The sequence below is a fragment of the Chlorocebus sabaeus genome, chromosome 16, assembly GCF_047675955.1.
Source record: "Chlorocebus sabaeus isolate Y175 chromosome 16, mChlSab1.0.hap1, whole genome shotgun sequence".
Classification (NCBI taxonomy): domain Eukaryota; kingdom Metazoa; phylum Chordata; class Mammalia; order Primates; family Cercopithecidae; genus Chlorocebus; species Chlorocebus sabaeus.
Window position 1 is genome coordinate 114,073 of NC_132919.1, and position 25,703 is coordinate 139,775.

The window sequence follows — 25,703 nt, forward strand, 5'->3', positions numbered from 1 at the left end:
TTGTTCTAAAGTTACAGGAGGAAAGAGGATGAGACTCCATCCAGTATAACAAGGGGTGTATATCCAGTCTGTGATGTGAATCGTAAAACCTAGAAGAGAGAATGACATTGCTTCCAAAAACACACGGGGTGTACACCCACCCTGTGACATCGTTCCTGTCATCTAAAGGTAGAGATGATGATACTACTCCCACTACCGGAAAAGGTACACACCCCCCTGTGATATTGTTCCTCATAACTTGTGGGGGAGAGCATGATATTACTTCCAGTATGACAGTGGCTTGACACCCAGTCTGTGATATTGGTTCTGCACACCAACTCTGTGCCCCTCGTTTTCCATGCGTTCTCTCCACACTTTTGGAACCTCGGGGAAGGCTTTGTCTTTGGTTACAGATGAAGAGACGAAGGGTCTGAGAGGTTAAGCAAGTTTGTTACTGGAAAGCGGTTCCGATCCAGACCCCAAGAGAGGTTTCTTGGATCTCACAGAAGAAAGAAATTGGAGAGAGTCCATAAAGTGAAAGCAAGTTTATTAAGAAAGAAAAGGAATAGAAGAATGGCTACTCTGGCCGGGCGCAGCGGCTCACCCCTGGAATCCTATAACTTTGGGATGCCGAGGCAGGTGGATCACCTGAGGTGAGAAGTTCGAGACCAGCCTGGTCCAACATGGCAAAACCCTGTCGCCACTAAAATACAAAAAATTAACTGAGCATGGTGGCAGGTGCCTGTAATCCCAGTTACTAGGAAAGCTGAGGCAGGAGAATCGCTTGAACCCAGGAGGTGGAGTTTGTAGTGAGCCAAGATCATGCCACTGCATTCCAGTTTGGCCAACAGAGCGAGACTCCATCTCAAAAAAAAAAAAGAAAAAGAAAAAAGAAAAAACAGAATGGCTGCTCCACAGGCACAGTGGCGCCAAAGGCCGCTGGTTGCCCATTTTCATGGTTATTTCTTGATCATACACTAAACAAGGGTTGGATTATTCACGAGTGTTCCGGGAATGGGGTGGGCAATTCCCAGAACTGAGGGTTTCTGCCCTCCCTTCTGAGACCATGTAGGGTAACCTCCAGATGTTGCCATGGCATCTGTAAACTGTTGCGGCGCTGGTGGGAGTGTCTTGTAGCAGCTAATGCATTATAATTAGCACATAATGAGTCGTGAAGACACTCAGATGTCACTCTCGTGGCCATCTTGGTTTTGGTGTGCTTTGGCCGACTTTACTGCAACCTGCTTTATCAGCAAGGTCTTTATGACCTGTATCTTGTGCCGACCTCCTGTCTCATCCTGTGACTAAGAATGTCCAGCCTCCTGGGAATGCGGCCCAGCAGGTCTCAGCCTCCCTTTACCCAGCCCCCATTCAAGATGGAGTCGCTCTGGTTCACGTGCCTCTGACAAGTTGGCCTGGGTTGAGTGTTCCCTAGTGTGTGGTGGTTGGAGCTGTTCCTAGGAGTAAGAGGTTTTGTCAGTAGGAAACAGGCCTCTATTAGCCCGGGGACTGGCACTCTGCCCCAGTATGTCGGCCTCATTTTAGTGGTGACAAAACTGGGGCTCAGAGACATCAACTCCCTCATCCCGAACCCCAGACTGTCAGTGGTGGGCTGGGGTTTGAATGTGGGGATTGAAGACCCATCATCTCCTCTGGTCCCCCAGTCTCTGCTGCCCAAGAAGAACAGGATCCCAGGATCCAGGCCCCTCATGGCACCAGCCAGGATGGGTGGAGATGGGGAGGCAGAGTTCCAAAGCCCCCCGGACTCTGAGGCAGGTCGGGGACCAAGAGCAACCCGGACCTACGGGCCCCACCCCGAGAAGAATAGCTGCAGGTCTGGCCCAGCGGGCAGGATGTCTGTGTCCTCAGTCAATGTGACGGCGCTTCCGGCTGCTCCAGCCAGGCCGTGCTGTCTTTACGTTTCCAATCATGCGGCCTCCTCTCCAATTCCCAAACCCAACCCACAGAGACAGCGATCTGGGGTCCAGCTGAGGTTTGTCAGCAGCTTTGACCCGCTGCTTCCCGCCAGCCCCGCGGCCAGTTCTGGAAAGCTCTCTGCTGCCCCCTGGTGGGGAGACTCAGGGAAGGGCTCGGCTCTGGCTGCAAGCATGGGGTCCCAGAACCTCCTGGCTCTGTCACCTCTGCTGGGTGGAAAACCAACCCAGGACTGAACCAGCAGATGGGTGCCTGATTCCTTATTATCAGAGCTCCGCCCACTGGCAAGTCTCTCTCGGGGCCTCAGTTTCCCCTTCTATTAAACGAGGGGCTTGGGGGATACCAAGGAGCCGTAACTACTTACTGAGGATGGGAGGTTTCTTCTGGGGAGATGAATATAGTTTGAAACTAGATGGCGTGAGTGGTTGCACAGGACTGTGAATGTACAAAAGCCACCACATTAATCGCGTTGAAATAGTTAATTGCGTGCGATGTGAAAGTCACCTCATTTAAAGTGTTTAAAAGAGGGGCCTGGGAGAGTGCAGTGTACGTGAGAATCACGTGGGACACCCATAGTCTCTGAACCTCGGTTTTCTTGTGTAAACTGGCAAAGAGACCGTGTGAACTGTGTTTCCTGGGGCCAAGAGATTCCAAGAAGGAAAACCTGGGATTCCTGGGACTGGGATGACGGCCAGGGGCCGGAACGGGAGGGGTACGTGGGGGAAGGCTGGGGGGCAGCCCAGATAAGGCTTTCAATACTGGGTAGCAGCGTCTACACAGACGGAGATCCCTGCATCTCACTACAGGGCTGACCAGTGGCCAGAGGTGGGACTGGCCAGGCTCGGCCCAACCGAGTCTGGGAGCAGAGGACACTGAGAGAGGGATCCCCAGGCCCACTTTCACTGGCCTGTGGCTGTCCTGACACCACAAGAGAGGTCCAGGAGCTGGCCTTGGGTCCTAATGGGGGATACCTTCCTGGCTGCAGGCTGGCAGCGTGGTGTGGTGGTCAGTGAACTGGGCTCTGCGTCTCCGTCCCTACCTGCTGTGTGACAGTGGGCCAGACACCTAACCTCTCTGTGCCTGTTTCTTCAATGGCGAACAAGGACACTAGCAGCCCCCACATCCGGGCATAGTGGCCTGAAGGTTAAAGGCAAGGGTGGCACGAGACCTACAGCAAGAGCTCTGAGCAGGGAGAGCAGGGAGCTGCCCAGGGAGTTCCACCACCATCTCCCCTCTGGTCTCCGAGGAAACCGAGGCTCATGGTGACCTGACCCAGGTCTGTTGGACTCAGGGTCCTTCTCATCCCCAAGATCAGAGGGCTGCCACCAGGGAAGGAGCTGGCCCCTAGACACAGCCCAGGAAGCACACAGGGAAGGATGCCTTGGGGACTTCGGTATGTTATTGCAAAAAAAACACATTTATTGCTATTTGAACCCTGCTTTCATGCCTCCATTACCCAGAAAGTGAGCCACGGGAGACACCAGGAGAGGCAGGAGACCATCCTCCTTGCACAATACCCACTGCCTCGGATGCTGTCCTCAGTGAGGGTGGCTAGTGGTCAACCAGGGGGCCCACCCGCAGAGTGGCAGAGGCTGTAGGTTGACCCTGCGGACGTTGAGCTCTGTGGCGAAGGTCCTGGCCTTCTGGTAGAAGAAGAGCGACTTCTCGCAGTCCAGGAGGAAGTTGTGGGAGATGGTGGCCGGCCACGTGTAGATCTTCAGCTGTGCCTTGTTGCCCAGGTCCACGGCGGCTGCCAGTGCCAGCTGGTAGTACCCGGCTGCATCAAACGGATCCTGAAAGGGACAGGCCGTGCTGAGCAAAAGGGGGACTCGGAGCCCGTCTTCCCAGAGGCCGTTCCTGTCTCCAGGTCATTCCACATGTCCATCCGATGCTGGCTTACCCCATGAGCCCCGAAGCCTGTGACACTGCTGTGGTCTCAGCTGCAGGAGGTGGGGATGACCCTGACACCCCTGGAAGCCTTCCTGACTGTCCCTACACCCCAATCACCCCAAGCCTCCTGCCCCAGTGCCACCCTATCTGCAGGCAGTGGCTGCTTTCCCCATGGGCTGAGGTCAGGGCAGATCCCGCCTGCTCTGAGAGTTCGATGCAGGACCCGTGGCTCCAAGCCACAGCAGGGGCACAGCGTTGAGTGACCTAGGCTCCCCTCTGGCCCCTGTCCATGCTGACCATTTCCAGGCCCTCCAGGGGCCAGGCCAGGTACAAAACCATCTCTCAGGTGTCCTCTCTGGCAATGCTCCCTGAAATATTGACGGAATGTGACTCCCCAGACATCCACTCCCATTTTCAATGCATCTTTGGCTCAAACTCACCATCCCTGGGTTGGGATGCCGTCTCCCAGACTTCCTCCTTCACCCTCCCATGCCCCACCCGGCTTCTCCCCAGGCACCTCCTCCACATGGGGGTCACCCAAGGGACCTCTCTAAGACCCATGCCTGGCCTGTCCCTCTTTACCATCTCAAGATGGCTCCCAGGGCCAATGACAAAGTCCAAGATGCAGCAGTCCATTCCCTCACTGCCCCGCCCCACACACGGAGCAGGGGCGTGAGAAGTCCCCAAGTCACGGCCACTGCTCATCCAATGCTCCCAGCCCAGCCGAACACTGGACTCTGCGCTGGGTGCGTGGCTGAGCCTAACGTCCTTGCTCCCAGTCTGAGGGACTTAAGAGTCAACACTGACCACACAGGGTGGCCCGGGCTGTGGCAGAGGGAAGCCCAGGAGCCTGTGGGGTCCCCAGGAGGCCCCAGACTCAGCTGGGGGTGGAAGGCAAAGGCTTCCTGAAGGGGTGGGGGCTTCCCAACTAAACAGGAAGGAGCCAGTCAATGCATATGTCTCTGCGTGTGCCTGTGCTCGTACGTGTTTGTGTGCCTGCATGTGTGTCCCTGTGTACGTGCCTGTGCCTGTGTGAAATTGCGTGTGCATTTCCGTGTGCCTGTAGTGTGTGCAGCAGCTAGTGAGTGGCAGGCTGAGCCAGTAAACACCTAATCCACCCTATTCCAAGGCTCACTCTCACGTGTAAAGGGGACCCCATTTTAGAGGCAATCGGCAAAGATGCCCATTTTCCCCTGCTTCTCTGCCAGCCTTCCAGACTCCATCCAGCCCGGCTTTTTCTCCCACTCCTCTGGGCCCTGGGTCCAGAGCCTCCTATACAAGGAGAAGGGTGTAGCCTTGGAAAGACAGCCGCCCTTGGGGAATTCTAAGGGGGCTTCCCTGTGGGAAGCTGGCCTGTGCTGACAGCACAGTCACGATGAGGCCCAGAGGGCTGTGCATGGGAAGGAGGACTGTGCATGGGAAGGAGGTGAAGGAGGGTTGTGAAGGGGAAGGAGGACTGTACATGGGAAGAAGGACTGTGCAGGGGAAGGAGGTGAAGGAGGACTGTGCATGGCAAGGAGGTGAAGGAGGCCTCTGCCCCTCGACCCCAACAGTGGACTTTGGCCTCTCAGGTACTACTTGGCCCTTTCCTTTCTCCTGGACAGGCGGAGTGGGTGGCAGGCTTGACCAAGAGAGATAAAGGCCTCTTCTGGGAGGCCCGTCCTCCTGGGTCCCAGGTGAGCCCCTGAGCGGTGAGCAGTGTCCCCCTGGGCCTGACACTTGGCACCTCCCTGTCTGGCTGGGACTTGGGAGTCCACAGGGACCACTTCTGACCACCAGGTGTCGCCAGCACTGGGCTGAGGCGTCCCGGGCCGCCGTAGGCCTGCGGTGGGGAATACGGGGCAGGGTCTTAGGGCTGCCCCAGCTCCTTATGTTGTTCTAAGGCCCCCAAGATCTCGGCCCCTGGACTAGAGTGCCCTGGCCCCTCAGCCCATAAGGAGCACTGACGCGGTGCCAGTGCGATGCTGAGGAGGGGCGGTGCCTCCTGGGCAGAGGGGTGGAGACAGCCCAGGTCTGAGTCTGCCAGTCCCAGCTCTCCAGCCCTGCAGGGCTGGGGGCAGAGGGAGCACAGCACGTCCCCTCCAGACCGACCCGACCCAGCAAGGCCTAGGCCTGGCTGGCTGGGGCCTCGCCCCAATACACCTGCCCTGAGCTGGGGTTTCCCTGTCTGTGAACCCAATGGTAAGACACTGGTCCCACCCCACCCTTCCTGGGTGGTGTGAAGATTCAAGGTGTCTCGGGACTCTAGGAAGGAGTTGCTCAGTGCAGGCTGGCACCCTGGGCAGGTTTCCTAGAGGAGGTGCCAGGATTTGGGTTGGATCTTGCAACGTGGATTCAATGTGAGGATGATGCCATCCTCTGAAATGTCACTCTCCCGACCCTGTTTTCTTTGTTAAATGCAACTTGACACTTGACTGTCAAGACTCAGCTTTGGTGTCACCTCCTCCAGGAGGGCCCCCTGACTACAATCCCCCTTCTTTACTCAGAGGCCACCATTGCCCACTCGTGTGTTAGCCTCCGTGGCTGAGACTGAGTTCCTGAGGGTGGGACCTGGCCATCTTGGGAGCTGGATTATATCTGCTAAGCTTGCTGGCTCCTCCAGCTGGGTACAGAGCTCCAGGGAGGCCACTGGGCCATTCCTAAGGAAGGCTGGAACCCAGGCCTCTGGGATCCCACCCCGAGGGGGCCGGGAACACTCCGAGCCCTGCCCCTCCTACCCACCTTCAGGTCATAGAAGATGATATCACCGAGCATCAGGTACAACTTCACGTAGTACAGGGTCTCCTCGTCGAACTCCAGCGGCGAGTTGCAGAGCTACAGGGCCTTGAGGTAGAAGTGCTCCGCCAGCTTGTCATGGCCCAGCCGGTGGTGCAGGGCGGCCAGCCGGTGGTAGGCCACGCGCTCGTTCAGCCGGTCACCTGGGGTGCAGGCCAAAGGGGCAGGTGTGAGGACGTGGCTCCCTGGGGCAGGGAGGGCACAGGCCCCTCAGGAGCAGGTATGCAGACCCCAGGCAGCACACCTGACTTGCCTCCAGGCACCTGTGGTCACCTGGGCAGCTCTGGCCATTCTCTTCCAGGTTCCCAGACTCACTTTCCCATCTGCAAAGCAGAACTAATAAGGCCTGCCCCTGTCTACTGTGAGGCTTTGGCAAAGTGGGACTTGGATGGCCCAGCTCTGTGTCTACACATAGCCACCTGCCTTTGCTCACTGGTTTTAACCAGAGGAGCCCAAAAGCCATGCAGTCCAGGTACTCCCGGGCTCCCTGGCTCCAGGCAACCCACAGACATGACATCTGACTCCTCCTGGGTGTGTCACGATCAGAGTCCCCTACCTTGGGGAGTCAGCTGCACACCTACTGTGTACAGGGCCACGGGACACAAGGCGCTGGGGCATGTGGCCTGCCTAGGGTTCTCTGTCTCTGGAGGGGGACAGATGACCCTGGCACAGCACCAGGGGATGCCCGGCCTTAAGGGGCAGACTGCTGGAAGAGGAACCGGGATTTTATCAGCCAGAGAGCCGTGTGGTTGATGAGGGTGGGAAGGGAACAAGAGAAAGGGAATGTGCCACTCAGCCTGACACATACAGGGACCAATGAGATGCCTGGCATGTCTGGAAGGCAGAGGGCACACTGGGCGGCCCTTGTGGTCAGCAGCGGGAACAGGCAGAGGAAGCAGAGCTCAGTCAGGCAGGGAACTCTGCACTGCGTGAGAGACCTCGGGCTGTTCCTCACAGCCGGACGGGGAAGCCAGTTGGGCAGATCTGCCTGCCTGGACAGGAGACCAGGAAAATGCAGCAGCTGTTTCAGCTCCTGGCCTGCAGACCTGGAGGCTGGGCTCTGGCAAAGTGTGGGTCCTGGCAGGGCAGCGGCTCAGGGGACTTACCCAGAGTGATGCTGAGTGCTAGGGCCATGTAGGCAAACTCCAAGCCCTCCTGGGGCTTCTCCAGTGTGGCCAGGAGTGCCACCAGCTTGTTGCACAGCTGTAGCTGCAGCTCCACCTTGCGGTTGCCCGTAGTCACTGCCAGGGGCAGGGACTGGTCCTACCACACAGGCAGGTGGGGTCAGGTTTCCCACAGCACCCACCTTGCCCAGCGCCCTTCTCAGAGCTCAAACATGTGCTTGGAGCTTCCCAGGCCCCAGCTACCCCTGCACCTCGACACAGCTCTGTGCTCTGGGATAACACATAGTTCAGACACCCAAGTTGGGGGCTGAAGAGTCACCTGCCGCCCATCTAGCTACACCCGACAGCCTCAGACCAGCCTCTCCCACCTCGGAGACCCACCGGGGGTCTGACTGGGGGAAGCCAGCACTCCTCTCCGCTCTAAAAACACCACATTTATCTGTGCCGAGGGCTGAGCCACACCGTGAGCTCAGAGGAAGGGAGAAGCTGCCCCACTCTGGGATGCATGCAGACCTGGGCCTCCCACTGGTATGCTGTGTGTCCTTTGACATATCCCTGTGCCTCTCTGAGCCTCGGTTTCCTCATCTGGAAGATGGGGACAGGACTTCCCCCTCATGGTTGCTTGAGGTCATCAGGTACAAGGGTAGAGCCATTGTCATGTCCAGGCCCTGAGCGTTTGTCCCGGGCAGGGGCATGGTCAATATCATTCCCAGTGAGACCACTTGGAAACTCATCATGTGCATGGGTGGCCCTGCCTCCAGGTGTGAGGCCTCTACCCTGCTACACCTGTGCCTCAGCCCTCCAGGTGCCCCACTGAGGCCCACCCACATCAGCCCACAGGCCAGCTCACCCGGTAGAAGGACATGCCTTCCTCCCGCTCCCAGGCCCCATTGAAGAAGATGTCTCCAGCTGCCTCAAACAGCTCCAGCCCCAGGTTGGGGTCGCCTGTGTACAGGTCCACATTCTGTGCCACCTGAAAGGAGACAGAAGTTCCCTCAAGACCCACACCTAGCGAGGAGGCTACGTGCGCCTTTGCCAGGCTCCTTCCTCTCACACAGTACAGGTACACCTGAGCATTTTTCAGACCCTGTGCATGAGGGTTGCTCCCACCACTGGCATGAGGACAATGAACTGATGCACCTGAGTGCCGGGAGGTGACTGAGCAGCTGCAGCCCAGGAGCCTGATACCTGTGAATCCTACCAACAGGGTTAGCCCTAGCCCACTCCACCTGCACTCAAACCAGTCTCCGTGGCCCCCAGATTGCTGGGAGCCCAGCCCCTGGCTCCTTTCTGCGTTGCCACATCCCTGCCACATCAACAGTGTTTGTGGGTGGGCCTGGTCCCCTCTTGACCATGAGCTCTTGATCCCTCTCCTCAGCTCAAGGAGGTATACAGCAGGTGCTCAATAATGAAAGCTTCACCAGGCTCGTGTGCTTCACAATTTGTTCCAGATCACACTGCGTTTGGGAAAGCCTCTGAAAACAGCCACTATGATTAAGATTCATTTTGTAAGGAGATGTGCCACCTGTCGCTTGGAGCAAGTTCTTCTGTGTGTTAACTCAGTGGTCACATTATTTGAGCATGTGCTGTATACCAGCAGGTGCTGGGCACTGTGAGGGGCTGCGCCTCTGCCCTCAGGGAGAAGATGCTGGCCACCGGGGGAGGATGTGAGGGAACCAGGTGGAGGGAGGGAAAAGGCACACAACAGGTGCTCAGCAGTGGCTTAGGAATGAGTGGATGGATGGATGAATGGATGAGGAGATATAGACACATGGATGGACGGGTGTGTGGATAGATTAATGCTGGGAGGGGTGGATGGATGGAATGATGTGTGTATGTCTGTATGTATGTATGGGTGGGTAGATTATGGATGGGTGGAGGGTAGATGATGTATGTACATGTGGATGGATAGATGGTGGATATACGAATGTATGGATAAACAAATGGACAGATAGATGAATGGAGGGATGCATTAATAGGTAGATTGGTGGGTGGGTGAATGGATGGATGGGAGAAAGGATGGATGAACGGATGGGTGGATGGATGATAGATGGATGGAACAACAGGTGAATGGATAGACGGGTGAATGGATGGATAAAAGGATGGATGAATGATGGATAGATGGAAGGAAGAACAGGAGGTGAGTAGATGGTTGATGGAAGGATGGATGGATGACGGATGGATATATGGACGAATGGATAAATGGATGGATGGATGAATGATGGATGGTTGAATGATGGATGAATGGTGGATGGATGAATGGTGGATGGATGGAAGGATAAACAAGCGGATGGATGGAAGGATGGAAAGATGAACAGGTGAATGGATGGTGAATGGACGGATGGATGGATAGATGGGTGAATGGATGGATGATAAATGAAGGATGGATGATAAAAGGATGGATGGATGAATGGACAGATGGATGGATGATGGATGGATGGAAGGATGAACAGATGAATGGATGGATGATGGAAGGAAAGATGGATAGATGGATGGATGGATATATGGATGAATGGATAAATGGATGGATGGAAGGATGAACAGGAGACGAGTGGATGGATGATGGAAGGATAGATGGATGATAGATGGATGGATGGATATATGGATGAATGGATAAATGGATGGATGGATGGATGAAGGATGGATGGATGGAAGGATGATCAGGTGAATGGATGGATAATGGAAGGATGGATGGATGAATGGACAAACAGGTGGATGGATGGTGGCTAAATGAATGGATGATAAAGGAATGAATGAATGATAGATGGACGGATGGATGATGGATGGATGAATGGAAGGATGAACAGGTGAATGGATGGATGATAGAAGGATGGATGGATGGATGGATGAGCAGGCGAGTGGATGAATGATGGAAGGATGGATGGATGATGGATGGATGGACGATGGATGGATGGAAGAATGAACAGGTGAATGGATGATGGAAGGAAGGAAGAATGGATGGAGGGATGGATGAACAGGTGAATGGATGGATGGATGATAAAAGAATGGATGATAAAAGGATGGATGATGACTGAATGAATAGACGAATGGACAAGTGAATGGATGGAAGATGGTTGGATGGATAATGGAAAGATGGATGGAAGGATGGATGGAAGGATGGACGGACGGAAGGCTAGATGGAAAGATGGATGGATGGACGAAGAGGTGAACAGAAGCATGATGGATGGATGGATGGATAGAAGGATGAACAGTTGGATAGATGATGGAAAGATAGACGGAAGGATGGATGGATGGACAGGTGAACGAATGGATGATAAAAGGATGGATGGATGATGGATGGATGGATGGATGCGTGGAAAGACGAACAGATGAATGGATGATGGAAGGATGGATGGATGGATGCATGATGGATGGATGGATGGAAGGACCCACAGGTGTATGGGAAGATGAAGGAAGAATGGATGGATGGATGGAGGATGGATTGATGGAGAGAAGGATGAGCAGGTAAACAGATAGATGATGGAAGGATGAATGGATGGGTGGATGGACAGGTGAATGGATGGATAGACGAGTGAATAGATGGATGATAAAAGGATGGATGGATGGAAGGATGCACAGGTAAACAGATGATGGGAGGATGAATGGATGGGTGGATGGACAGAGAGTGAACAGCACAGGGGTCCTCCTGCATCCCTTGCCACTCACCTGGATTTACAGGTCCACCAGCTCGCTCTGCCGCAGGATGTAATAGATCCTCCCTGCTTGCAGCCAGGCATGCGCCTCCTTCTCTTTCCTCTGGAGGTCAACGAAAATCTCCAGACTTCGTTTGGTGTAGTCCAGAGAGGATTTGTAGGCCCTGGAATCACTGGAATCAGACGCAGGTGTCAGAACAAGGGCTCTCATCCTCCTGGAACCAGTCTGCCTCCTCCCGTGGGTCTGGTGACAGATGAATCTGGCATGTGGGGACTGGGAACGGCCCTCTTGTGTGTGCAGTGTTCTGCCCTTGCCAGGCAGCTGGGAGACCCAGGGTGAACACACACGGCATGGAAAAGATGAAGGACATCCTTCTGAGGGAATCGAGCATCGTGCTGCCCTGTGGCAGGAGGAGTGTGCTCGTCCATCTCCCCTGCCTCCCAGATATGGCCTGTGTCTTCTCCAGACGCACCAGGAGCCGTTAGTGTTCAGAGGCTATCTAGGCCGATGGTTCTCAAGCTGTGCAGGCATCACAGTCACCCGGAGGCCTGTCCTTATAGCTTGCTGGCCCTGCCCCCAGAGCTTCCAACTCCACAGGCCTGGGGCAGGCCCTAGAACTCCCACTTGCCACAAGCTCCTAGGTGACATGGATGCTGCTCTACTGGTCCAGGGACTACACTTTGAGAAGCATGGCTCTAGCACACTGGCCCATTTTCCTTCTGCGAACCTGAGGCCAAGACTGGAGCCAGTCTTCCAGGTCCCCATGGAATCTGGCTCCTTCCCTGTTCTCTAAGTAAGTCCGACACTCGAGGGGGTGTGACTGCAGCAATGTCACCAGACCCTGTGGGTGGGGTGGCCAGGGCCATGGTTACCCCACCAGGTCAGGATGCTTGGGGGAAGGTGAGTAGGCCACATATGGGACGTGAGACCTTGAAACCCTGCCCCAGGGAAGCAGGTGACACAACTGGCTCTGTCTTCTGTGGGAGAGAAGCCACAGGTGGCTGCTGTGGTCACATTTAAGGGGACAGACGAAGGCCAGGAGTGAAGACTCGGGGCAGGCATAGGTCAGATGACAAAAGCCACCATAGTAGGAAGAACAGCCCAGAGTGCACCTACTGCCTCTGCTGGGGTTGAGATGACCTTTGACCCAACAAGGGAGGCTCAAGCTGTGACTCACGGGCTAGCAGCAGCCCTGGGATGACCCCAGGCCCACCAGCTCAAAGCATCTGATGCCAAAGCACCAAATGCTCAAAAGGAGAGGGGCTGCTGGGCCCTGGGCCAGCTTCCCTGTGCCCCTCTCCCTGCCTACCCCCACCTCCACCCCTGCAAAGCTAGCCCTTACCGCTCCGTGCCCAGGGACAGGTACAGTTGACTGATGGTCTCCAGGAGCTGCCCCTCCAGCACCTTGTCGGCCACCTTGTGGGCCAGGGACAGCTGGAGATCGTGGTAGATGACATACTGGGCCTCGCTGGGCTTGACGGCGCTGTAGAAGTAGCACAGCCACTGGACGGCCCGCAGCTGGCCTGGGCAGAAGACAAAATGGAAGACGTTAGTCTCCCAGCATCGAAGCGAGGCTGGCTGGGCTCGGAGGCCCCTGCTTGCCTCTTTCACACCTCTGTGAGCCTGGGCCCCATAGGCGGGGCGCCTGAGCGCAGACAGGCCATGCACCTGTGCCAGGGCAGACGCCGAGCACCCTGTGACATGGGCACACCTTGGTGCAGATGTTCATGGTACAGGCCGGCCTTCTTTACAACTCCCAGGGCCGAGGTTGTGGATGGACACAGAGTGAACAGCAGGGGCTCGGCCCCTGCACCAGGCCATCTATTTCTGCTTCACAAAGCCCCTCTGGCCAGGACCAGGGCCACCTTCAGCCTGAGCTGATGAGGTCAGAGGCACAAGTAGCCCCTGTCACAGATAGAACCCTGAGAGAGCAAAGCCAAGCGTTATGTCTGCCACACACGGCATCATGTTGGGGGAATGGGGTTCAAAGCCGGCCCCTGGCATTCCCACACATGCTTCTCTCATGCAACCAGGCTCCAAACCCACAGGCTCACTGGCCTCTCCCAAAGCCAGGGCGCTGGGAACTGTGGAAAACTTCTGATTTTCTAGTGTCAGAAACATTCCGGAGATTAACACAGGAAAACAGATACACCGAATGGACATCTGTCACACACGCCACCCAACAACAGCTGAATACACAATCCTTTTGAGCACCCATGGGACATTCCCCATGACAGACCATGTGCCAGGCCACAAAAGGAGCCTCAGTGAAGGGAGAAGGACTGAGACCAAAGCAGAGGTGTTCTTCAGCTGTACTGGCACGAAACTGGAAATCGACAGTGAAGGAAATGTGGAAAATTCAAAAATATGTGGAAATTACACACTCCTAAACAACCAGTGAGTCAAAGAGACCATCAGGGAAACCGAAAACTAATTTGAGAAGAATGCAAACAAATGCACAGCCCGGGCCAGCGCGGTGGCTCACGCCTCTCATCCCAGCACTGTGGGAGGCCGAGGTGGGAGGATCGCTTGAGTCCAGGAGTTTGAGATCAGCCTGGGAAACATGGTGAAATCCCGTCTCTATTGAAAAAAAAAAAAAAAAAAAAAAAACCACAAAAATTAGCCGGGTGTGGTGGTGCACATCTCTAATTCCAGCTACTCGGGAAGCTGAGGCATGAGAATGGCTTGAACCTGGGTAGAAGTTGCAGTGAGCCAAGATTACACCACTGCACCCCAGCCTGGGCAATAGAGCAAAACTCTGTCTTAAAAAAAAAAAAAAAAAAAAAAGCACAGTGTATCAAACATTCCAAGATGCAGCTAAGGCAATGCTGAAAGGGAAATTTATAACTGTAAATGTCTACATTCAAAGAAAGAAGAAAAATCTCAAATCAAAAACCTAACCTTCCACCTTGAGAAACTAGAAAAAGAACTAAACCCAAAGTGAATAAAAGGAAGAAAATAATAAACATGAGAGTGGAAATGGGAAGTAAAAATATAGAGAATGGAAAAACAAAAGAGATAATCAACAGAACCGAAGGTGGGTTTTTTGAAAATAATAACAAAATTGACAAATCTTTCACCAGACTGACCAAGAAAAGAAAGATGAGACACAAATGACTAAAATTGGAGACTGAGCACCATGGCTCATGCCTGTCATCCCCGCACTTTGTGAGACCGAGGTGGAAGGATCGCTGAGGCCAGCATTCAAGACCAGCCTGGGGGAACATGATGAGACACCATCTCTAATAAAAATGAAGAAATAAAAAATTAAAAACCCAAGTTTCTAAAATCAGAAATGAAAGAGGAAACATTATTGCCGACCTGACAGAAATAAAAGGATTCCATGAAAACACTACGAACAATTGTACACCAACAAACCAGACCATCTAGACACAACAACCAAACTCCTAGAAGGACACAAACTACCGAAAGTGACTCAAAAATGACCCCAAGGAAGCATGTGGGGTATCAGCCCCGCCCTCGGTCTCCTCGAGAGTTCAGCGCAGGGTGGGGAGACAGGGAAGCATGATCCCCGTTCCCTGGCCTGCATTTCCAAGTCTGAATCCCCCAGCACCCCGGGGAGGGCCTCACAGGAAGAGGTGCCAGAGTCTATTGTGCCAGGAGCCAGCGGAGGCTGCAGTGGGGCCTGGGACGCTGGGTTCCTGGAGGGTCTCCTTCCAGTCAGAGAATGCCCCTGGGGAAGAAGCCTGGGTCTGAATCCCCCAACCCTCCTTGGGCAGATGTGTGGGACCGGGGCCCCTTCACTCAGTCCTTTCCAAAATCTCACCCCTCCTAGGGCCAGGAGTGGGTGCCGGGCCTGTGCTGGGAAATGCGCAGGTTTGGTCACAGCCCCTGGGGCTCTGGTCCAGGCCACAGGAGGCACCTCTGAGTGGTCTCACTATGCCATGACAAAACGCTGCAAGGCAGAGGGAACTCAACAGTATCCCTTATCTCAGCCATTTCCCTGGACTCAACTTCCTCATCTATTCTCTGTGGCCTAGATTTCAGACAGCCCTGCCCACCTACTGTCCGTTCACTGCTCAGTCTGCAGAGACTGTTCGATAGCACTCCATGGCTCCCCAGTGCTCTTGGGGAAAAGGCCAAGCCATAGCCTGAGGCCCCAGGCCCTGCTTAGCTCTCCAGAAGAGCTTCTCACCATCCAGCACCCAACCCACCCCCTCCCAACTCTGCACCTCCCTGCATAAGCCCCGTTCGCTCATCCCCGCTCCCACCCCACTCATCCCCGCTCCCACTCCCGCTCACTCACCCCCATTCACTCATCCCCGCTCCCACCCCACTCACTCACCCCCATTCACTCATCCCCGCTCCCACTCTCGCTCACTCACCCCCATTCACTCATCCCCGCTCCCACCCCACTCACTCACCCCCATTCACTCACCCCCGCTCATCCCCGCTCACACTACCGCTCACTCACCCCCACTTACTCACCCCCGCTCACACCCCACTCATCCCCGCTCACTCACCCCCGCTCACACCCCACTCATCCCCGCTCACACTCTTGCTCACTCACCCCAGCTCACTCACCCCCGCTCACACCCCGCTCACTCACACCCCACTCATCCCCGCTCACTCACCCCCACTCACTCACCCCTGGGTCTTCACACAGGCTCCACCACCAGCCCCTCCCCCACCACCTATTACTTGACTAAATGCTCTCAACCCTCTGGTCCCAGACTAAAGAGGCTTCCCTAACCCGGGGCCAAGTGCTGCCCCACCATCACGCCACTCACCCTTTTGTGGCTTCTGGGGCCTGAAGCTCACATTCTCATGCTCAGTCTCTGCCACCCGAGGACCCCACAAGCCCCATTTGTGGGGGGGGCCTGGCACACTGCACAACGAGCTGCTTTTGCATGAACTGCTCTGCGGCTTTGGGCAATCACCCGCCCCGTGTCCTCTGTGAAGTGGGATGACAGGTGTGCAGGCTGCCAACATTCCAAGCAGATAACACGGACACAAGAACTGGTGTTCAGGGCCTGGCTCATGGTGGGGCCCGAAGTCCCAGCGCAGCCGAGCCTGCCTTGATCCCAGGGTTATGTCTAGGAATTCTCAGCATGCAGGACCTTCAGTGCTCAAGGCAGGATGGTCCCTGGGCAAACCAGGAAGAGCTGGCTGCCTCAGTAGGGCACAGAGGGCCTGGCCCTGCATGGGAACCGCCTGTCTCCAGGGCGTTTGCCAACATCTACTGCTGGCCATGACTCAGCACTTTCGATGGTGGATAAACCACCACTTGTTTCCGAATCACAAACCCCAGGTGTGCCCTGACCCGAGTGGCCCCAGAGGGCGCACAGGAGGAACTGGCACTCACTCTCCACGGCATCCATCCCCTCGGTGACCAGAAGGGCCCACTCATAGTAGCCCTTGCCCTGCTGGGCCGGGCCCTGGCGGGTGCAGGGGTACCCAGCTACAGGAGTATGTGGGTGAAGTCCCGGCCACACTCCCTGCAGGGCAGCCTCGAGAACAGCCGCACGGCCCCCAGGAGTTAGTGCTGGGCCAGCCTGCTGGCACTCGCGTGCAGGCACAGGGTCCTGAAGTTGGCCAGCACTACTGCCTGGTTCCTCCACTGGCCCAGGTCCCAAGCCGCCCATAGGGCGCAGTAGTAGCCTGCAGCTGTCTGGCTCGTCCGGCCCGTCCTCTTCAGAGCCACGGCCACCATGTTGGCAATCACACCCTCCTGGTCCTCGCTGGCCACCACTGCATCCTGGACAGACTGCAGGATGTTCAGGGCCAACGGGCTCTGTCCATGAAGCACGTGCAGCCAGGCCAGGGCCATCAGGCGGTCCAGGATGGCACGGACTCTGGCAACAGCGCTGGCTTCCACTGCCTATGTCATGAAGGTGATGGCTGGGCCGTGGTAGCCACGGTGGCTGTACAGTTGGGCCAGGCTGGCGTGGAGAAGGCCGCGCAGCGCCTGGCCTGTGCCCGGGGTTAGGGAAGCCAGTGATCCCCTGAGGTAGTGGGAAGTCTGGGTGGGGAGGCTGTGGGGCTGGAGGGCGTTCTGGAGCACCAGGTTCACGCTTCTCAGCGAGCCGGCCAGTGAGTCCTGTGTCCTCAATGAGGCCACCTTGACACAGCTCAGCCCCAGGTGGAGCAGGCACTTGCGGCCAGGAGTAGGAGCCAGGAGTAGATGTCAGCCAGGAGTAGGGAGCAGTCTGAGAGCCACGCAGCCTCTGGGGCTCCCTAGTCCCTGTGCAAAAGCAACAGCCGCTCCAGGAAGGGCAGGGCCTCCTCGGGCTGCTTGAGGTGCGCATGGTGCCTGGCCAGCAGAAAGCAGGCCCGGGCCTCGGCCTGTAGGCTCTGGCCACGCAACGCCTGCTGCAGCGGTAGCTGCAGGAGCTCTCCCTCCACCTCGGTGCTGCAGATGTAGCCGGGCGTCCCCAGGAGCAGGGCCATGGCTTTGGGAACCACCTATGTACACTTCTCCCGTTCTGCTTCTGGTAAATGCCGGCCAGGTTGGCATACACAGCCACCACCAGGAACAGGTCCCCAAAGCTGCCTTCCAGGGCCCCCAGGGCTTCCTCAAAGTACACCCGGGCCTGGGACAGCATGAGCCTCCTGCTGCACAGCCGCCCCAGGAGGAAGCAGAGTCGCTTTCTTGGCCACGCCTCGGGCCTGTGCCAGGCACCCAGTCAGCTCCTCTTCGTCACTAAAGCTGCTGAACATGCCCCACAGAAGCTGGCCTTGGACCCGGGGGCGTTCAGGAACAGCAGCAGTGAGCTCAGGGCCTCTGGGTCCTCTCAGTGGTCCTCAGCTTCCAACAACAAGGAGGGCTCCTTGGGGTCCTGTAAGGTCACGTTGCTGGATGCTGCACAGAGACCCCAGGACGCTGGCTCCTGGGGGCAGCCTGGGCAGGTCTTGCATTGTTTCAGAACATTCTTCACCTTCGGCAGGGTCTCCTGTGGATCCAGGCCCAGGCAAAGAGGAGGTATTTCTGCAAGTCACAAAAACACCTAGACAGATTAGAGTCCGGCAGTGAGTCCTTGGTCCACTGGGGGCAGGGTCCCCACATCCCCGCACTCTGTGTCCCTGGCGCAGCTTGCCATGAGCCCTTGAGAATTATGTGCAATGCAAACCCAGGCCTGGAGTACGGAGGAACTCCGGCACTATGGGGACAGAGAGAACACGCAGGCCCGTGGCCCGACTCTCCTACAAAATCACCCTCCTGTCCTGTTTTGTCACCCACCTGACAGCAAGGTTTTAGGAGACTATGTCAGCTCAGTGATCCCTCAGAGATGCCTTTCCCTTCAGAAAGAATCAAAGCCTTCTAACTGGACCCATGAATATGCAGCACCACAACTACAAATGTAACTTCTGTCAGCATATTGGGCCCACCGGTGGGGCACAGGAATCCATGAAATCCTCAATAGCCAATCAGAGCTATTGATCAGCTCAAAAGCTGCTATGCAAAATTGGTAAAGCCACCGAAGGCACAGGACAGGGGTGTTGTACCCATGTACCCAGCTCCGTGCAGGGAAACGGACCATCCCTGCAGGAAGGATGGGAAAGCTTCCAGGCCCCTGTGGCCACCTTCACCTTGGATGGTCTGAAAACCTGAAGCCCACGGTTCCTAAAGGGTTAACAAAGGCCAGACTGCTCCAGCAGCCCACTGGTGCCTGCTGGCTTTGGTGGATTCCTAGCCAAAACCCCCTCCCAGAGGTGAGCAAACAAGCGCATTTCCTGTTGGAAAACCTGGGATGAAAGGAGGCATTACTAGGAAGGGAAAAACCTAGATTGAAACAGACTCTCTGTTTCAAGATCACATGTAAAAAATATTTTCAATACAAACGGCCTCCTTATTCATGTGTAAAGCCTTGGAATTAAAAAAACAAATAAATATGATTTAGAGGCAAATGTCTGACTTGACTATACTAGATTAGCTAAGAAATCTCCCCCACCCGGCAGAGGCACACAGCCCCTCCCAGCCATTATCCTGGCCTCTGGGGCAGCTGGAGAGCCACGTGCCTTTGCTCCAGTGACTTTGGCAGAGGGTAGAACCACCCCCTCCGTGAGGCAAACCTACAACAGCCTTCCCTTCCCCACTGGCTCCCCAGGAAGGAGCAGACCCTTCAGGGACCTCAGTTGAGACCCCTGTAACCTAAGGCAATTCCGCTACCTGCTGAGGGCAGTGTGGCCTCCCATCTCTGAGGCAGAGCACAGGGTGAACTGCAGTTTCTCCAGGTCATGAAAAAGGAACCCACAGCTACATGTGGGCCTCAGCAGTGGAAAGGATGCCCCACCTCGGTCGGGGACCAGGCGGGGCTCAGCATGTTCATTGGAAGAAGTGTGGGACCCCACGGCCTCCAGTGCCAGAGTAGATGGGAGGTTCAGGCCCACTTCAGGCGATATCCCTCAAGTCCCCTGCCCACACCACAGAGGGGTGACAGCCACATCCAATGCCCACCGTACTCAGCTCTGTCCCCTCCCCCGGCGTTACTCCAAGGCCCAGCTCATAACCAGAGGAAGCCTGAGCCACGGGCAAAACCTACCTTGTTCCTGCGGCTGCTCGGTCTCAGCTTCCTCTACTCAGTCTGGCAAGGGAGAACAGAGAAGCAATGAACACCCCCAGCCAGCACCTCTGCTCTCATGTCAGGTTGAGCTGGTGTCAGTGTTGCAGGGTGAGAGCATTGCAGGGTGCAGGGGTTGAAAGTCATATCATCCTCTTCCCTCCTGGATCATGGGAACAACATCACTGGGAGGTGGACACTTTCTGTGATATTGGGAGTAACATCGTCTTCTGTGCCTTGGAATATTAAGGACAATATCACGGGGGGACATGTACATGTTCTGCAATATTGAGAATAATATTATCCTCTCTCCCCCTGCATATTAGGAAAGATATTGAAAATAGGCCACAAAAACTTAGAAACTTATAGACTTAGAAACTTAGAAACTTAGAGACTTAGAAACTTATAGACTTAGAAACTTAGAGACTAAGAGACTTAGAAACTTAGAAAGCTTAGAAAAGCCACACCAGGCTCTAAAGCACCCGCCCAATGACCAGGTGGCCATCTAAAGCACCCGCCCAATGACCAGGTGGCTATCCAAAACACCCACCCAAAATTCCCGGAACTCAAACAGAAAAACAAGTCCGAGAAATACCCCGCGCGGGTTCAAACCAACTAATCAGAGTAAGACACCTTGCTCAGGCCATAACCTGCTCCAATCATCTTGCGCCTCAAGCTTTGTGAGTTTCTGTGGTTTTGCCTTTATAAACTGCCTGTACTAGGCATTCAGGGTCCTGTGGCCAACTTCGGACATAGGACCCTAGTGCGCTAGCAATAAATCTCTGCGCTGTGACTTCCGTGTCGAGTGGTCTCTCGCGACGACCCCTGCCCAGGAAGGAATCTAAAAACTAGGTTTCTACAATATCACAGAATGGGTGTTCACCTCCTGCGATATGGGGATTAATACCGTCTTCTCCCCTTCCAGATATCAGGAAGAGTATCACACGGGGGTGTACGGTGTCTGTGATACTGGGAGTAATATCAACCTCTCAGCCATGGAATATTAAGAAGAATATCACAGGGTGGATGTATACCCCCTGCCATATTGGGAGTAATATCAGCCTCTCCTCTCCATGGATATTAGGAACAATATCCCAGGCTGGGTGTACGCCTCCTGCTCTATGGGGAGTCATATCTTCCTCTCCCTTCCAGGATATTAATAACAATATCACAGGGTGTGTGAACACAGCCTGTGATACTGGAATTATTATCATTCTCTCCCCCTCCAGATACTAGGAACCATATCACAGAAGAGCTGTACCCTCCCTGCGATATTGGGAGTAATATACGCTTCTTCTGTGAATATTAGGAGCAATATCACCGGGTGGCTGTCCATTCATTGCTATGTTGGGAGTCATGTCATACTCTACCCCCCTGGATATTAGGATCAGTGTCACAGGGTGAGTGTATACCTACTGCGATATTAAAACTAAGATCATGCTCTCTGTCCCTGGACATTAGGAACAACATCACAGGTAGGTGAACACCCCCCGCAGTATTAGGAGCAATAATATGATTAATTAGTAAACATTAATGATCGATTTTAATAATTATCAGGCTGGTCTAGAACTCTTGACCTCAGGTGATCCGCCCGCCTCAGCCTCCCAAAGTGCTGGAATTACAGGTGTGAGCCACCACGCCCGGCCAACACTTCTTGACATCCCTTTTTGTACCTCAAATTTAGCATGCCGAAAACACACTTTTGATTCCCCCTGCTATAACCCACTCCTCCCATAGTCTTCCCGATCCCAATAACAGCATCTCTAGTCTTCCAGTTACTCAGGCCAAAATCCTTGACATCATCCTTAATACTTCTTTTTCTCTCTCTTGTCATCCAACCCATTTAAACTCTCCTTTCAAAATATGTGCCAGACCTAACCACTCCTCACCTTCCTCATCATTTCCAACCAGGTCCAGCCCTCATCATAGCGCTCTGGGTTACTGCAAAAGCCTCCCAATCGCCAGGCACAGTGGCTCACGCCTGTAATCCCAGCACTTTGGTAGGCCAAGGCAGGTGAATCATCAGAGGTCAGGAGTTCAAGACCAGCCTGGCCAACATGGTGAAACCCCTCTACTAAAAATACAAAAAATTAGCCGAGCATGGTGGTGGGTGCCTGTAATCCCAGCTATCCGGGAGACTGAAGCAGGAGAATCACTTGAACTCAGAAGACAGAGGTTGCAGTGAGCCGAGATCGTGCCATTGCACTCCAGCCTGGGTGACAAGAGCGAAACTCCATCTTAGAAGGTTAAAAAAAAAAAAGCCTCCCAACCCACCTCTCTCCTTCCGCCTTTCACCCTGCCCTGCATTCTACCTTCCTCTCTCAAACATTTCAGAAAAAAAAAAATTATATCCACAGAGAGAGAAAGTACAAATGGGGTGAAATGTTTGGGGAATCTGAGGGAAGAGTATATGGGAATTCTCTGTACTATTTTTGCAACTTTTCCATAAGTCTGGATTATTTCGAATTCAAGAGTTAAACAAAGAAAAAAATAAAAAACACACTATCTCCCTTTGTGAATCCATCCTCTTTCCCCTGGCAACTTAAGGACGCTCTCAACTAACATATCTATTTTTTCATGAACACTAAAAGAACCCTTGCCGAGTTTTGACTTTCTGTGCTTGGCAGTAGAAGAGTGTGTGTGTATGTGTGTGTATTTCATGTATATGTGTGTGTGTGTATATATATGTGTGGTGTGTATGTATATATAGAGAGGGAGAAATATATATATGAGTATATATATAAATATATACTATATTTACAATGGTAATGTGTATATATATATGTGTGTGTGTGTACATATATATAATACGTACCCCATAGCCTGTCCTTAACCAGTTCTAAACTTAGTCAGAAAAACACACACCTAAGCACAGAATTTCAAAATAATATGATGAATATTTTGATAGAGGGATGTGTTGCTATGGAACACGCTGCTAAGACACAAAATCTCCTAGATGGGGCAATGAATGAACGAAGTTTGCATCTATAGGCACCCCCTCTGATATCCCCTCAAACCTTTATAGTTATATGCATTTGCTTCCGCCAGGACCCCTATTTCATAAGGGTTAGTTCTAGAGTATAGCAAGTTCCTACTACAGCTGGCACACATATGCCATTCAAAAATCAGTGGCGGAGTGAATGACGAGTTAAGAACCGTTTGTCAGCCAGTGCTCAGTAATACAACATGCACTGGTATGCAAATTATACTTTTGTTGAAAGCAACAGCAGGATCACACATTATCTTTCCAGAGAAAGCAAACCTCAAAAGCTTCTTTACCCTACTAAAGCACATTATAAGAAGCTCCCCTTATATAAAAGAAAACCTCCTCATTCGTTATCAATGGCATGTAAACCTAATAAGCCTCCGTCTCTGATGACATCTCTTCCATCCCCAGGGCTAGATAAAGGAGGTTCCGGAAACCATGGCAGTTGTGAAGGTGGCTCCCCGCTCTGACAGTCTTGAACCCTGCATGCGTGGAGGTCACACAGCAGAAGAACAACAGAGGGAAGCATCATCAGACTTCGAATATGTTTGAACCAGAGATAGCAAATAGGCTGCAGCCAACTGAAAACACCAGAGATTCATGGTGGCCACCTGAGAGGTTGTGCTCTTAAAAAACAAAAATAAAAAATAAAAATTAAAAAATTAAGAAAGGAAGGGGTCAAGAATCCATCAGGTCTGACTGAGACGTGTATCAGTGACTAACACCCCGTATGGCAAAAGTACTCCGGTGCGCTTTGGGTACTCACAGCTTCAGCAGTATTCAAAGGCGTGTGCTCCCCTAAGACTAAGCCACGGGAATACCCCCAGCAACACTGCCAGGAGAAACGTCTCCCATGGATTTGGCTAGAAATACAGTTGTCTTTAACAAATTAACACTGAATAAATCCTGACTTATTAGAGCCTGTGAGAATGACATTCTCAATGATAACAGTTATCACTACAATCTCCAAACATCTGCGATCCTGCAGGGAGGAGCTGTGACAGTGCAGGCCACAGGCCACATGTCCAGAATGTTTCCCAGACTGCCTGTTACAGAATAAAAGAAATGAATCCCCCTCCAAGAATGTCTTCACTCACATTTAGCCAGTTGTTCCTTTGTGTGCATCTCTGTGCTAAAATGGCCATTCTTCCCCACAGCCTGAAGTCATATGCTAAAATAAAAGAGACTCACACGAAGTCAGAACCATGCAGATGCAAGGAAACCACCACAAAGGAAATGGGCTGGAGAGTGTGGCCAGGAGGATGGTACTTCCCAGGAAGCAATTATTTCATCTCTGCCCATGAAGCAGGCAGCTGTTATTGTCCCCCAGGCCCACGCCAGCCACTCAAAGTAGGTTCTAACCAAACTACCTCCAACAAGCAATATAAATACACCACACAATTGGCTTCTGAAAGGACACCTTGCAACCAACAAGAAACTGTTAGCACAACTTTGACAAACTGTACAACTAAAAACCTTGGAAAGGGATAAACACTGCCACATTTTGACTCAAATACTGCTACGTGGTAGCACCGCAATAATTCACTGAAACAAAAGAATGAATGAGGAATACGTTTATATAGGAATCAGAGGAAGCATGACTAATCATTTAAAGAAATAGGTCAAGAAACTGCTAGGTTCAAATGCTACCGTGAGACACTGTCAGGGCCTTAGGCAAATTCACTTCTCTTGGTCCTGTTTCTAGGTTCATCGAAAACCAGCTTTGGATTAGGGAATCTATTGCTTCCCAAAGCCTTCCTTCTGTGATTCCAGCCCAGATTTTAGGACTGCTCTCCCACTTGGTATATGAAAGCACTTTCTATGTATAAAAGCAAGAGTGCATTTCTGGGTTGAATGCGGTTTGGGACCTACTCTATGAGGCAGAATATCATCATGTAACTTTAAACGTGACGACAAGGCGCACTCTAGATAAGGATAACACATAAGATGTGGCCATACACCTGTGCATGCCTGACAGGGAGATGGGGAAGTCTCATTTAATGAAGCTGGGGTGCCTGTTGCAACTGAACATCCTCAGTCCACGTCAAGTTCACAACGTCCTTCTGATATCAAACCACAGGTATCACATATTTTCCATACTTTCCACCCAAGATTAAAATATGCAGAGCACCGTGATAAAGACACCTCCATTCCCAGCATGTTGGCTTTCATTCCATAGAATTACATACTTTCGGTGCAAAATGGTGACCAGGTTCCAGCGGCAAGCAAGACTGTGCTCAGTGGGGACAGCAGGCCCTGCAGCAGCCACCACGCCTGTCGCCACAGTCTGATGCAGCTGCAGAGAAGCTGTGGCTGAGGCCATTCACTTTGTGAGAGAACCGCACAGGAGGGAAAAGGTAGGGAAGAGGGCAATGTCATGCTTCTGAGCCCAAGCCAAGGAATCGCATCCCCTGTGACTTGCACTTATATGCCCAGATGACCTGAAGTAACTGAAGAATCACAAAAGAAGTGCAAATGCCCTGTCCCACCTTAACTGATGACATTCTACCACAAAAGAAGTGAAAATGACCGGTCCTTGCCTTAAGCGATTATATTATCTTGTGAAATTCCTTTTCCTGGCTCAAAAACCTCCCACACTGAGCACCTTGTGACCCCCACTCCTGCCCACCAGAGAACAACCCCCCTTTGACTGTAATTTTCCTTTACCTACCCAAATCCTATAAAACGCCCCCACCCTTATCTCCCTTCGCTGACTCTCTTTTTCAGACTCAGCCCGCCTGCACCCAGGTGATTAAAAAGCTTTATTGCTCAAACAAAGCCTGTTTGGTGGTCTCTTCACAGGGACGCGCATGACAGGCAGGTGCAGAGCCAGGGAAG

The 25,703-nt window shown here is 53.3% G+C and overlaps 1 pseudogene; it reads right to left on the minus strand.

Annotated features, from left to right (window-relative positions):
* Positions 1 to 3,310: 3,310 nt before the first annotated feature.
* Positions 3,311 to 24,576, minus strand: LOC140708581 (SH3 domain and tetratricopeptide repeat-containing protein 1-like; annotated as a pseudogene).
* Between the last annotated feature and the right edge of the window lie 1,127 nt (positions 24,577 to 25,703).